Source organism: Lampris incognitus, chromosome 10, assembly GCF_029633865.1.
Source record: "Lampris incognitus isolate fLamInc1 chromosome 10, fLamInc1.hap2, whole genome shotgun sequence".
Classification (NCBI taxonomy): Eukaryota; Metazoa; Chordata; class Actinopteri; order Lampriformes; family Lampridae; genus Lampris; species Lampris incognitus.
The window spans coordinates 48,725,598-48,739,370 of NC_079220.1; the positions used below are offsets into that span (position 1 = coordinate 48,725,598).

Sequence of the window (13,773 nt, forward strand, 5' to 3'; positions counted from 1 at the left end):
GCAAGCTTTCGAATTGATTTGTGCTGTGCATCGAATATGTGTTTTGTGGTACCGGAGATACGTGACAAACTGGACAATAACATAACGCCCGAGTACACAAGGAAGGACCACGCGAATGGAACAAGACGTTGACAGGCGTAACAGAAAGTCACACGTTTTTGGTGAGTTGAGGACGTTTGTAAATGATCCGTTGGCCCATTAAGCTCTAACAGGAACAGGCTGGAGTTTGGTTCTGCTGCCTGTACCTTATACCGTACGGTTCTGACCGCGCCTCATCACCAGCCCATTTGTATGCAGGCTGTCATTCCAACCAAACCCAACACCAACCAACTTCATTTGTTGCACCTTCTCTTCCCCCACCCGCCCTCCCCTTTTTCTCCAGCCAATTACCCCACTCTTCCGAGCCGTCCCGGTTGCTGCTCCTCCGCCCCTTCTGCCGAGCCGGGGAGGGCTGCAGACTACCACATGCCTCCTCCCATACATGTGGAGTGGCCAGCCCATTCTTCTCACCTGACGGTGAGGAGTTTCGCCAGGGGGGCGTAGCGCGTGGGAGGATCACGCTATCCCCCTCCCCAAACAGGCGCCCCGACCAACCAGAGGAGGCGCTAGTGCAACAACCAGGACACATACCCACATCCGGCTTCCCACCCGCAGACACGGCCGATTGTGTCTGTAGGGATGCCCGACCAAGCCGGAGATAACACGGGGATTCGAACCGGCGATCCCCATGTTGAAAACCAGCATTTCCGACCTTCCATGCCATCGGTGTATGATGTGTGTGTGTGTGTGTCTGTGTGTCTCTGTGTGTGTGTGTGTGTGTGTGTGTGTTGCAGCTATAAAAACGCTATAAAAAATGCAGCTTGGTTGACTGACCGATGGCATGGCGGTCTATTCCGTAGACCGCCATGCCACCCGTGCGCCCTGTTGCCCTCTTACCTGATGAAAGCTGTTCTAACGAATGCAATCAGCGGATGCATTGTAACGAACAGACTGCCTACACGTGGCCGTTGATGGCAGCAGGCTGGAGCGCGCTACACCGTGACGGGACCACAGTGTTTCGTCCTCGCTGAGAAGTGGACTCCTCCGGGACCCATGAGAACCTGGCAGCTGCTCTCACCAACTCATTCCTATGTACCTACAGACATTTCGAGGGGAGATGGGGCGGCATGGCCGAATAACCCATAAGCTATTAGCACGAGGATCATCGCCTGACTCATAAACTTGACAAATGACCGGGAGTCTTTTCTTAATGCCCTGAAGTTGGAGTATTGACACGAGTGTTGCAAAGAATCGCAAACGTCCAGCCATTTTTTCTTTCCAAGGGACACAGCTGATGTACTGCTCCGTCCAGTATGCTTGTGTGATCCCCCGCCGCCCTGGTGTCGTGCGGTCTACACGCCGGAGACGTGAACTGCAAACGCATCACAGAGTCCCGGTCGACCCCTGAGCTTGAGCCTTGATAGTGGATCTGGGCACTCAGATCAATGATGAAAATGTCCCGGAAGACAGACGCAAGCTGAGGGGTCACACACGCATAAAGTACGAACCCGCCGCCATGACTCGAAATGACATGTGACCTCTGGCACGAGAGCAGCTCTGTTCATAGGAGATGTTTGGGGTTTTTTTTTTGACCTGATGAAAATAATCATGCATGCAGACTGTGCAACTGCAGTGTGCTGACGTGGTGTGACTCACCAGACCTCGACGCTCCCCCCCCCCCCCCCCCCCCGGAGAGCCGTTTGTCACATCGGGTTTCGGCGTGCACTGTCTGCACCTCCTTATTGTCAGCTCCACATGTGAGACTGAACGCTACGACTGCATGGGCCCCGGGGCCGGTCCGGGTCATTGTTGTATTTATTGTTTTCAAAGTGAACTCTGAGCTAATTTAGGATCCGGTTTTATGAGATTACCTCCATTTGAACTCTCCTGCTTCGGTTTTCAATTTTCTGCCCCCCCCCCCTTTTTTTTTTCTTCTTGTTCCTAGGTGCTGTGGATGTCTAGAACAAAGTTTCTCAAACTGTGGAACCATGTGTAAATCTCTCTGTTAGGCATATCAGACAAATGTACCATATTCACAGTTCACAACACCCGCTATTGGCAAAGAAAAGCGAAACGACAAGGGTACATTTGCTGTTGAACACAGAAGATAGGACCTTTTTTCCCTCAAGAGGGGAAAGCTTATGCATAACATAAATAATCTAGCATATTCTCATCCCATGCCAACACACACACACACACACACACACACACACACACATATATATATATATATATATATATATATATTTTTTTTTTTTTTTTTTTTTCCTGGTCACTGCTCCACCACCTCTACCTATCCGGGGAGGGCTGCAGACTACCACATGCCTCCTCCAATACATGTGGAGTCGCCAGCCACTTCTTTTCACCTGATAGTGAGGAGTTTCACCAGGGGGCGTAGCGCATGGGTAGATCCCGCTATTCCCACCAGTTCCCCCTCCCAAACAGGCGCCCTGACCGACCAGAGGAGGCGCTAGTGCAGCAACTAGGACACATACCCACATCCGGCTTCCCACCCGCAGACACGGCCAATTGTGTCTGTAGGGACGGCCCGACCAAGCCGGAGGTAACACGAGGATTCGAACCGGCGATCCCTGTGTTGGTAGGCAACGGAATAGACCACCATGCCAACCGGACGCCCCCTGCCAACATATATATTGACGCTGATGGTAACTTCTGCCCTGATTTTTGAACATCTAAGGTTAGGTTGTTAAATTTGGGTGGCACAGTGACGCAGTGGTTAGCATGGTCGTCTCACAGCAAGAAGGTCCTGGGTTCGAGCCCCGGGGTAGTCCAACCTTGGGCGTCATCCGGGGTCGTCCTCTGTGTGGAGTTTGCATGTTCTCTACATGTCTGCATGGGTTTCCTCCAGGTGCTCCGGTTTCCTCCCACAGTCCAAAGACATGTAGGTCAGGTGACTCGGCAGTACTAAATTGTCCCTAGGTGTGAATGTGTGTGTGTCGGCCCTGTGTGATGGCCTGCCGCCCAATGACTGCTGGGATAGGCTGCAGCATCCCTGCGACCCTGAGAGCAGGATAAACGGTTTGAATAATGGATGGATGTTAAGGTTAGGTTGTGGTCTCGCCGCGCCTCAGGCGGCCGCCGCAGTGTACCTGCTGCAACAATATCGCCACACTTTGGAAATAGCGCCAATACACGACGTCATGGGATGAGAATGGGCTCAGCAATCCTTTGAGTTGCTTAACATTTTGTTAAAATGTGGTCAGCTTGATGTTGTATGTATGACTTTTTGCACAATGTTAATTTATAATTGGTAAATACTGTAAGCATATGTTCTCGTTCAAGTGATTTTTTTGATTGCTGTCAATACTTTTTTATGCATGACTGCTGGTATGTGTGTGGTATGAGTGTGTCTGTGTGTGTGTGTGTGTGTGTACAATTGTATAATTCTATCCTCACGTGTGTCTGAAATGTGTGTACGTGTCCACCGCCAGGATACACATTTATACACAAAGGTGGGATTTGTGGATGTGACACAATGGGATGAATCATTCCTGTTGTGCTTGCAAGATGAGGCACAGCGGCGCCGCCTCATCTGCTGTGCCGGAGCCCCTCTATTGGCCACAGGTGGAGGAGCTCGGGGCCGACATAAACCAATAGTGGCGGCTTCACGCGGAGCGCAAAGGTCAAAGGTCTCTCTGAGCTGGGCCCGGTCTATCAGTCCCCTCTCTTTACATACATCCCACCAGAGGACATTCCGGGAACTCGGGCCTATATAAGGCACGAGGAAAGGGGAAACCGTTCTGCGAATTCATCTACAAACCCCTCTCAGCGTGGTTCACGTGTGTTTTTCAGCGCCGCTGAGCTAAAGGAGAGCAGAGGGCCGCCGATTGTATAACAGCTACTGTTTTTCTGCACTGCTTAGGTTTTACAAACAAACCAGCTGCTAGGTTTTGGCTCGGTGAGGCTGAGGACTGCAATGGGAGAGTACCCAAAACTGATGGGAGATGATGGAAACAGTGGTACCGTCGGTGCTCGGTTGTGAATTTACAGGGTTGTTTTTTTCTTCTTCTTATTTTGCAGCGCAGGAGAGAGGATTTGATACTGGGAAGCAAGATTAAAGGAAATCTGTCCACCTCTTAATGGTAATCTTAGATACATACATACATCTGTATAATGCAGGTATAAATGGCTAAAATATGATCAAAGTATATTCGTATTATAATTTAAGTCTAATATAAGTATTTTTACATCCTATTCCACTTGTGACCAAAGTGTTGTCTTTTTTCAAGCCACTGGAGCCAGCCATTAGGGTCACCCTCTTTCCTGGACCAAAAGTGGTTCTGTTTGAATGTATTCTTTAAAAGGCCCAAATACAAATGTACCGTTTCATCCTCTCTTAAAGGTGGTCAGTGTGCATATGGTGTGATAAACCAACCTACGGACAAAACTCAGCTGTTCGGGTGCATACAGTTCATTGTATCTCGTGCTCTCTTACCAAACGTTGTCCAAATGGTGAAAGAATAAATGAATATATATGTGAAAGGTGACTTTATCTTACTGTGCTTTTGTATTGGTAAACATCCATAACTTTGTAAGAAAAAAAATAAATAAAAAGAGAGCAAAACACTACAGTAGGTCTTGACTGCTTGGTACTATCGACAAGTGGAGAGCTTTCTGTCTATCTGCCTGGCTGTCTGTCTGTCTGCCTGCCTGCCTATCTGGCTGCCTGTCTAACCTGCTGGCTGTCTATTTGCCTGTCTATCTGGCAGGCTGTCTGTCTATCTGGCAGGCTGTCTGTCTATCTATCTGGCTGGCTGTCTATCAGTCTGTCTGTCTGGCTGTCTATCAGTCTGTCTGGCTGTGTGTCTGTCTATCTGTCTGTGTGTCTGTCTATCTATCTATCTGTCTGTCTGTCTGTCTGTCTGTCTGTCTATCTGGCTGGCTGGCTGTCTGTCTATCAGTCTGTCTGGCTGCCTGTCTGTGTGTCTGTCTGTCTATCTGGCTGGCTGTCTATCTGTCTGTCTGTCTGTCTGTCTATCTGTCTGTCTGTCTATCAGTCTGGCTGTCTGTCTGTCTGTCTATCAGTCTGTCTGGCTGCCTGTCTGTGTGTCTGTCTGTCTATCTGGCTGGCTGTCTATCAGTCTGTCTGTCTGTCTGTCTGTCTATCTGTCTGTCTGTCTATCAGTCTGGCTGTCTGTCTGTATGTCTGGCTTGTAAGACCGTGGTAAGTATTGATTCTGCCCTGGGGTCAGGTGCAGTTAAACAGCACACAGTGTTCTTTGTTGTTTCTGACCGGTGTCCATTGGGCAGGTCGGACCAAACTGCCCCATAAAACCCACTTATTTTGAAGAAACCATTTGACCTATAATGGCAAATTGCAACAGGACACCAGATGCAGCAGTGGCGTAGGTGAAGGTTCAAAGAGTATGACGCTGAAATTAGCACTAAATAAGCAACCCGAAACTGGGTTTGTTTAACAAGCAGGTGGGGCTTTAAATCCACTTGATGTCTTCTGAGCATCCAGGCCCCTGTACGCGGGGACAAAAAGAGGGCCTTGCTACCGTAGTGTATATAGTTACAGTATTGGGGAAAGGTCTGTAGTGTTTACGTCTGCTCCCTTTTAAGGCCTCTGAGTTGGGTCCTGCGCCCTGATGTGGACGAACGGCATCCTTGTGATTAGGCCATAAAGCCAGTGAGTTACGCTCTTCCCCCAGGTCTCTGACGGCTGCAGAGAGGCGCCGCATGCCTCTCATGCCTGCCGCTTGTTCCCAGGGATCCTCTGTTGCAGTGCAGCTGGAGGTGAGAGGCAAAATCGAGGGTAGATGTGCATTCAGTCTGCCTCTGGGTATAAATATTCAACATCGGCGTCACTCCGGGCACCGGGCGACTTAAAGACAATATGTCTTTTAACAGAGCAACAGGGTTTAGGGTAGTGTTGGGGTAAACACTTCACCTTCAATCGTTGCATTGATCACATGGTGCGTGCGACAAAGACCACATGAACTTGTGTCGCCACATATGATGTAAAAGGTTTATATAAAGGCCCGTTTCCTCAAATAACACCTGCTTGTTAGGGTTTCATTATGTAACCCAGAGATGTATCATAATGTATGGGGGCACACATCCCGCACAAATGATGGGGGCAACGTGAACTGGCAAATATTCTGAGACGGGTGGTGATTGTACATCCGTGACAATGCCTGCAAGCACACAAGCGCAGCAAACATGAAGCGCTGACAGTTGTACACATCAAGTAAGCCGTCATTTGCTATTTTTGTCTTTTTCTTACTCTCTGCCTCTCTTTTTTTTTTAATCTCGCTGTCTTTCTCTGCCCCCCGTCTCCCACGCCCGAGCAGCATAGCAGAGCGCGGAGGAGAACGGGCGAAACGAAGTGAGCGCTTCCTTCGGTTTCCTGCACTTTGTTTTAACTACAAAGAGTGCCAGGTTACATTAAACACTCCGGAGCATATCTGATCCGGCTTGTGCTAGCTCGGCTCGGCTATTGATCACCGCCAGCGCTACAGGGTCATCAATCACCGGCTCCTTATTTGTCTCTTAAGGTTCTCTTGCAGCCGGAGCCATTCATCACACAAGTCCACCCACGCCATGTGGGCATGGGACACTGCCAGTTCAGGCCCCCGACATCCAAAGTACTTGAGAAGGGCTCAGTGACATTTGTTGCATGGGCCGATTCAACACGCTACTTCCAAAGTCAACCAATTAATCAACGAGCATTATCACATATACACGTTGTCCCTTTCGACCATATTTGATTTCACAGCGGAGCCGCCATGCGTGAAGTGTTTGTGGAAAAAGCGCCGGCTATTCAGCAGAAGACGCCAGATGGTTGGTGCGTCTTAAAAGATCTCTGAGCAAAAATCATTTTCTCCTTGAGTTACCAGCCTGGGATGCTCTGCTGAATTAGCATAACTTACTTTCTTTTTGACGGAGCGGGGGAAAAGAGAAGAGAAAAGTAGGGGACAGGTGAGGAGGAAAAGAGGCAAGTGAAGAGCGGTCAGACAGTTATTTTTAATGAGAATAGATTCAAAGAATTATTTTTTTTTTGTAATTGCAATTAAATCATCCACAGGATCGGAACTTTTGGATGGTTATTCTGCAAAAATTGCACATTTTTAATCATGATGATGACTACATGCACTTGTGTGAATGTGTGTGTTTATGTGCGTACAAGAGAGAGGAGAGGAGAGTACAGGAGAGGAGAGAGGGCCCATTATGGAGGAAGTGTACTTAGTTAATGCGTCAGAGTCATCAGTCAGGTTCTTAGAGCTCATTAAGTGTGATTGAGGACCCGTGCTGTTATCATCCCTCCCAAGCCGAGTCCCCATGGGTACACACACTTTGCGCATGGTCAAAGTGAAGTAACCCAATCTCCACTGTTCCATCCTCATGTAATATAAAACCATTCGAGTTTAGCCCCTGATGGACACACACTCTTAACACCCTGTGTGTGCACATACACTTGTGCACACGCAGATTTTTGCAGTCATGCATGCACGCACGCACACACACACAAACTTAACATACAGTCTTATTGCTCTGTCTGGGTCACAGTCTACTCCCCATAATCTAATAGTATGTCAACACCCCTGCATGTTCTGGCTACTAATACCAAATTAAATCAACTGTCTGGGTAATCCGATTGCAACCATCAAACACGGCATAAATTGAAATCCAATTCAATAATCCGGGTAGTGTGTTTGGTAACTGTAGTTACACACAGCGGAAGCACTGAGGCAGACTCGTCAACGTGGTGCTGGGTGAGTTTACTTGCCTGGCTGGTGGTCTGATCACCCAAAGATTCTGTGAGAAGAAACCCATTCTGTCTTAAGGGATAATAATACACTCACCAGTGTGGCTGGAAATTTGCCAGTGGACTAAATCACCAGTGTAATATCTCGCTGGCAATGCAAATTTTCTGTTTCTTATGTTTTGTTTTTTTTCCAAATCAAGTCACAAAGAGACAAATGTTGTACACAAGTCATTATCTATAGATTTTTTCCCTTCTTCTTCTTCTTCTTCTTCTTCTTCTTCTCAGAGCTCACCATGGCGGATCATCAGTTTCCATCTTTTCCTGTCCTCTGCATCTTCTGTCCCACCAGCCACCTGCATGTCCTCCCTCACCACATCTATAAACCTTGGCCTTCCTTTGGCCTTCCTCTTTTCCTCTTGCCTTGACAGCGCCATCTTCAGCATCCTTCTCCCAATATACCCAGCATCTATCCTCCACACATGTCCACACCATCTCAATCTCACTACTCTTGCTTTGCCTCCAAAATGTCCAACCTGAGCTGTCCCTCTAATATACTCGTTCCGAATCCTGTCCTTCTTCACTCCTAAACAAAAATATTAGCATCTTCAACACTTCCACCTCCAGCTCCGCCTCCTGTCTTTTCGTCAGTGCCACCATCTCCAAACCATACAACATAGCTGGTCTCACTACCATCTTGTCAACCTTCCCTTTAACTCTTGCTTGTACCCTTCTGTCACCAATCACTCCTGACACTCTTCTCCGCCCATTCCACCCTGTCTGCACTCTCTTCTTTACCTCTCTCCTGCACTCCCTGTTACTTTGAACAGTTGACCCCAAGTATTTAAACTCATCCGCCTTCACCACCTCTACTCCTTGCATCCTCACCTTTCTGCTGTCCTCCCCCTCATTCACGCATAGGTATTCTGTCTTGCTGCTACTGACTTTCATTCCTCTTCTCTCCGATGCATACCTCCACATCTCCAGGCTCTCCTCAACCTTCAACCTACTCTCACTACAGATCACAATGTCATCCGCAAATATCATAGTCCATGGAGACTCCTGCCTGATCTCGTCCGTCAACCTGTCCATCACCACTGCAAACAGGAAAGGGCTCAGAGCCGATCCTTGATGTAATCCCACCTCCACCTTGAACCCATCCGTCACTCCTACTGCACCCTTCACCACTGTCACACTGCCCTCATACATATCCTGCACCACTCTTACAAACTTCTCTAACACTCCTCTCTCGACATCCTGTTGTATACTTTTTCTAAATCCAAAAAGACACAATGTAAATCCTCCTGACCTTCGCTATACTTCTCTATCAACACCATCAAAGCAAATATCACATCTGTGGTGCTCTATCCTGGCATGAAACCATACTGCTGCTCGCTGATCGTCACCTCTCCTCTTAACCTAGCTTTCACTACTCTTTCCCATATCTTCATGCTGTGTCTGATCAACTTTATACCTCTGTAGTTGCTACAGTTCTGCACATCACCCTTGTTCTTGAAAATAGGTACCAGTATGCTTCTTCGCCACTCCTCAGGCATCCTCTCACTTTCCAAGATTGTGTTAAACAATCCAGTTAAAAACTCCACTGCCATCTCTCCTAAACATCTCCATTCCTCCACAGGTATGTCACCTGGATAGGGTTGGGTCCCATTCACATTTGAACAAATACTGGTACCGTTGCCTGGAAATCAGTACCGGTACCCTAATTTCAGTTGTAACAAATAAGTAAACAAGTACAAAACTGTCCAGACCCACGGTGTACCTGCCAAGTGTGAAGTCGATCGGATGAACGGTTGTAGAGAAAATCAAAGGATAGACTCCTTTCGTTTTAGTTAGATTATTATTCTGAGGAATTTTGAAATGTATATAGTTAATCTATCAAAGACTAATCTGCGTCCGACTACTAATGCCAACTAAAAGTGTCCCTCTCAGGTCATCCATGAGTGAGTGACCACAATTTGCGATGCATTGCACACAGCAGTAGTTGCACGGCGCTGTGCCCTATGCGTTACACATCACACATACTGCAGCAAGTGTTGTCTGCATCAAGTTTGGAAAAATGTAACCACACTTGTGACGGTTTTCAGCTCGCCATTGCTCTGACTGTGTTGGACTTGAATGAGCTGTAGGTTTAGGGGAGGGGTAATGTAGTCTCACTCTTTCTCTTTCTCTCTTGACGTATACTGTCTCACCCAGATGTGCACTTGCTGTCAACTAAGAACGATTTTTCAAAAGGCTCATAAGAAAACTTGAGATTTATTTTAATTCACAGCCCACTCCCAAGGTACCGAAATTTGATACGGATTGATTTAACGTGAATCAGTACTCGGTAGTACCGATGTAATTCAGTCAGTGCCCTAAAAGTACCAAGTTTTGTACCCAAACCCTACATGTGGACCAACTGCCTTTCCACTCTTCATCCTCTTCATAGCTGCCCTCACTTCCTCCTTGCTAATCCACTGCACTTACTGATTCACTATGCCCACATCTTCCAACCTTCTCTCTCGCTCTCATTTTCTTAATTCATCAGCCCCTCAATGTACTCCTTCCACTTGCTCAACACACTCCCCTCGCTTGTCAGCACATTTCTATTTCTATCCTTCATCACCCTAACCTGCTGCACAACCTTCCCAGCTCGCTCCCTCTGTCTAGCCAATCAGTACAAGTCCTTTTCTCCTTCCTTAGTGTCCAACCTCTCATACAACTCGCCATACGCCTTTTCCTTTGCCTTCGCCACGTCTCTTTGCCTGACACCGCATCTCTTTGTACTCCTGTCCATTTTCTTCATCTCTCTGACATCCCACTTCTTCATCAACCTCTTCCTCTGTATACTTTCCTCTATTTCCTCATTCCACCACCAAGTCTCCTTGTCTTCCTTTCTCTGTCCAGATGACAGACTATCAGTGGCGGCTGCTGACCAAAATTTTTGGTGAAGCAACCACCCACCCAGCCAACCAACCCCCCCATTATATTTTTAAAACATCCCTTTTTCACTCGTATCATGGCCCTAAATGCTGCTCCTGAAGACCCATTAATGACACCGAATCAATCAACCTTTTCAGACTGTCACGGTTTTTCCGGACCATGTCGTTATGCTTTGCCAACTGGAGACACTTTCCTTTATCAACCAGAGTATCAATCCTCACATTTCTCAACAGACTTAATTGCACGGCTGCACTGACACGCTCCTTTGATTTTTCATGAAGCTTAACAGATCCGTCAAAATTTCATAGATCCTCAAATCCATCTCTTGCAAACTTTGAAGAACACCCATCTCCCGCAGCAGCACACTTACACATCACGCAAGGCCAGCAATACAAGTGTTTTGTTAGCACACTCCTCGTAAGCCACTCCACCTTGTCATACCTAGAACACTTAAAACTCCCGATTCACCAAGCCCACTTTCTGCACCAGCTTGATGGGGGGCTTTTGTCTCTCCTGTGCCTTCACCCCTAGTTTTTCCTCATAGGAGAAAGTGTGAAAAGATTCCTGTAGGATCCGGTCCACGATGTTTGCATCCATCATAATTCTTCTTTGCAAAAATTGTGAAAGACGGGACTGGCGCTAGCTAGCCTAGTAGCTAGCTAGCTAAGCTAGTTAGAACAACTAATGTTAGCCTACAGTACAGGGCTACTACATGAGGTCAAGATCAAAAATGCAAATATAAAGATGAACAATAAAGATCTGAACAGATTAATTACCATATTTACAATAAATATACAAGAACCACTACTATAGTAATCACTAATTTATCTTAGGCTGATCTCTTTTTCTTATCTTTCACTGCGCTTGGAATACAAAAAGGTAAGATGAAGATTGGAGAACAAGTCAAGCGATCGGAAAGGCTGAACTGGTGTTCTCTGATTGGTTAGATGGGTGTCAATCATTTCCAAGTCGAGGAAAGACTAGGTGAAGTACTGCTTCACTGGGTGGGCATTAAAACACGTCATACACCATAACTGTCCAATCAACAACGTGTAAGGTATTACGTCAACTTAAATTCCCCTACATTGGGTTAGTGAAGGGCGGCATGGCGGCGCAGTGGTTAGCGCGGTCGCCTCACAGCAAGAAGGTCCTGGGTTCGAGCCCCGGGGTAGTCCAACCTTGATGGGTCATCTCAGGCCATCCTCTGTGTGGAGTTTGCATGTTCTCCCCGTGTCTGCGTGGGTTTCCTCCGCGGGCTCCGGTTTCCTCCCACAGTCCAAAGACATGTAGATCAGGTGACCGGCTGTACTAAATTGTCCCTAGGAATGAGTGTGTGTGTGTGTGTGTGTGTGTGTGTGTGTGTGTGTGTGTGTGTGTGTGTGTGTGTGTGTGTGGGCCCTGTGATGGCCTGTCCAGGGTGCCTCCCCGCCTGCCGCCCAATGTCTGCTGGAATAGGTTCCAGCATCCCCGCAACCATGAGCAGGATAAGTGGTTAAGATAATGGATGGACAGATGGATGGGTTAGTGAAGCAGAACACTCCCCTGTGTCACCTGAAGAGGATGCTGTGTTGCACAATACCCACGACACATTTTTTCTAACAGTGACACTTTTTTGTTTGAATCACAGAGGAAATAGTCATTCTAATGAAATGTTGGCATATAAAAAAGATGTTTTAGGTGATAGTGTGTTATGTTTTTTGTTTGTATTTTGGTGAAGCACTGCTTCACCTGTTGTGTAATAGAAACCTCCTCTGCAGACTATGTACCATCCTAGCTGTCTCCTCACCATTTCTGCAATAGTTGCCCTGACATCCAGCAACTAACTCTTCACTACCACCCAGTGCCTGTCTTAGCTCCACCCTGAACTCCACACAACAGTCTTCCTTCTATAACTTCCACCATTTGATCCTTGGCTCTGCCTTCCCTCTCTTCCTCACCTCCTCATTACTGCTGTTCCCTTCCCCAACATGCCCTTTGACATCTGCTCCAATCACCACTCTCTCCCCCTTGGGTACACTCTCCACCACTTCATCCAACTTACTCCAGAATTCCTCTTTCTCTTCCAACTCACACCCAACTTGCAGGGCATATGTGCTGACAGCATTCATCATCATCACATCTTTGATTTCCAGCTTCATACTCATGACTCTGTCTGACACTCTCTTCACCTCTGATATGCTCTTCCTTCAGGATTACCCCTACCCAATTTCGCCTCCCATCCACACCATGGTGGAAGAGTCTGAACCCGTCTCCGATGCTGCTGGCCTTACTCCCCTTCCACCTGGTCTCTTGCACATGCAGTATATCTACCTTCCTTTTCTCCATCCTATCAGCCAGCTCAAATTCCGACTCTCACCTCCACACTCCTACCCTTTCTCCTCTCCCGCTGCCTCTGGACATGCCTTCCCCCTCTCCTTCGCCTTCGTCCATCAGTAGCATAGTTTCCACTGGCACCCTGCTGGCCAACAGTACCAGTGGTGGCTGTTGGTAATTCAAAGAATTTTTTCATTTAACAAAAATGCTCAGAACATTTTGAGATGAGCGTCTCTTTAAAATAAAAGCCCTCAGCAAATCTAGCATTTTACCGATACTTGAGATACTCCTGTTCATACAAGTCACTGGCATTGTTAATGATGGAGGAGGCTTTTTTTTTTAGCACACCACTCTTTTATAATTTCCTGAGGATATAAGAGTGGAAAAGGACTACTTGTCACATGAGCAATTTACAAGAGTGGAGACGTGAAATACAATTTCCTGCATTTAACTTTAACAACGCTGACTGCAGTATTAATTGTCTCCATAAAAAGGTGATAATGATGATAATGAAGAGGCAGTTTTACACAGCTTTAGTTCACTCCGTTATTGATTCAAATTGATTTTGAGTCTGCTCCATTTATTATTGGCCTCTCAGAAGACTCGTGAAGCTTTTTTTTAAATTTCTTTTGTTCATTTGGACTTCTCCCTCAATCCTTTGTGACAGCTCTGTCTACGCATTGTTCTCACACTGTGTCCTTTCTCTGTGTGATGAATAGTAGTTTTTTTTAATGTTTTGTCACCACTAA

General features: G+C 47.0%; 1 long non-coding RNA gene across 1 annotated transcript; it reads left to right on the forward strand.

Annotated features, from left to right (window-relative positions):
- Positions 1-3,507: 3,507 nt before the first annotated feature.
- On the forward strand, positions 3,508-4,607 carry LOC130119460 (uncharacterized). The gene is made up of 3 exons (XR_008810847.1): positions 3,508-3,958; positions 4,081-4,142; positions 4,403-4,607. It is a non-coding gene; the product is annotated as an uncharacterized LOC130119460 (long non-coding RNA).
- Positions 4,608-13,773: the final 9,166 nt, after the last annotated feature.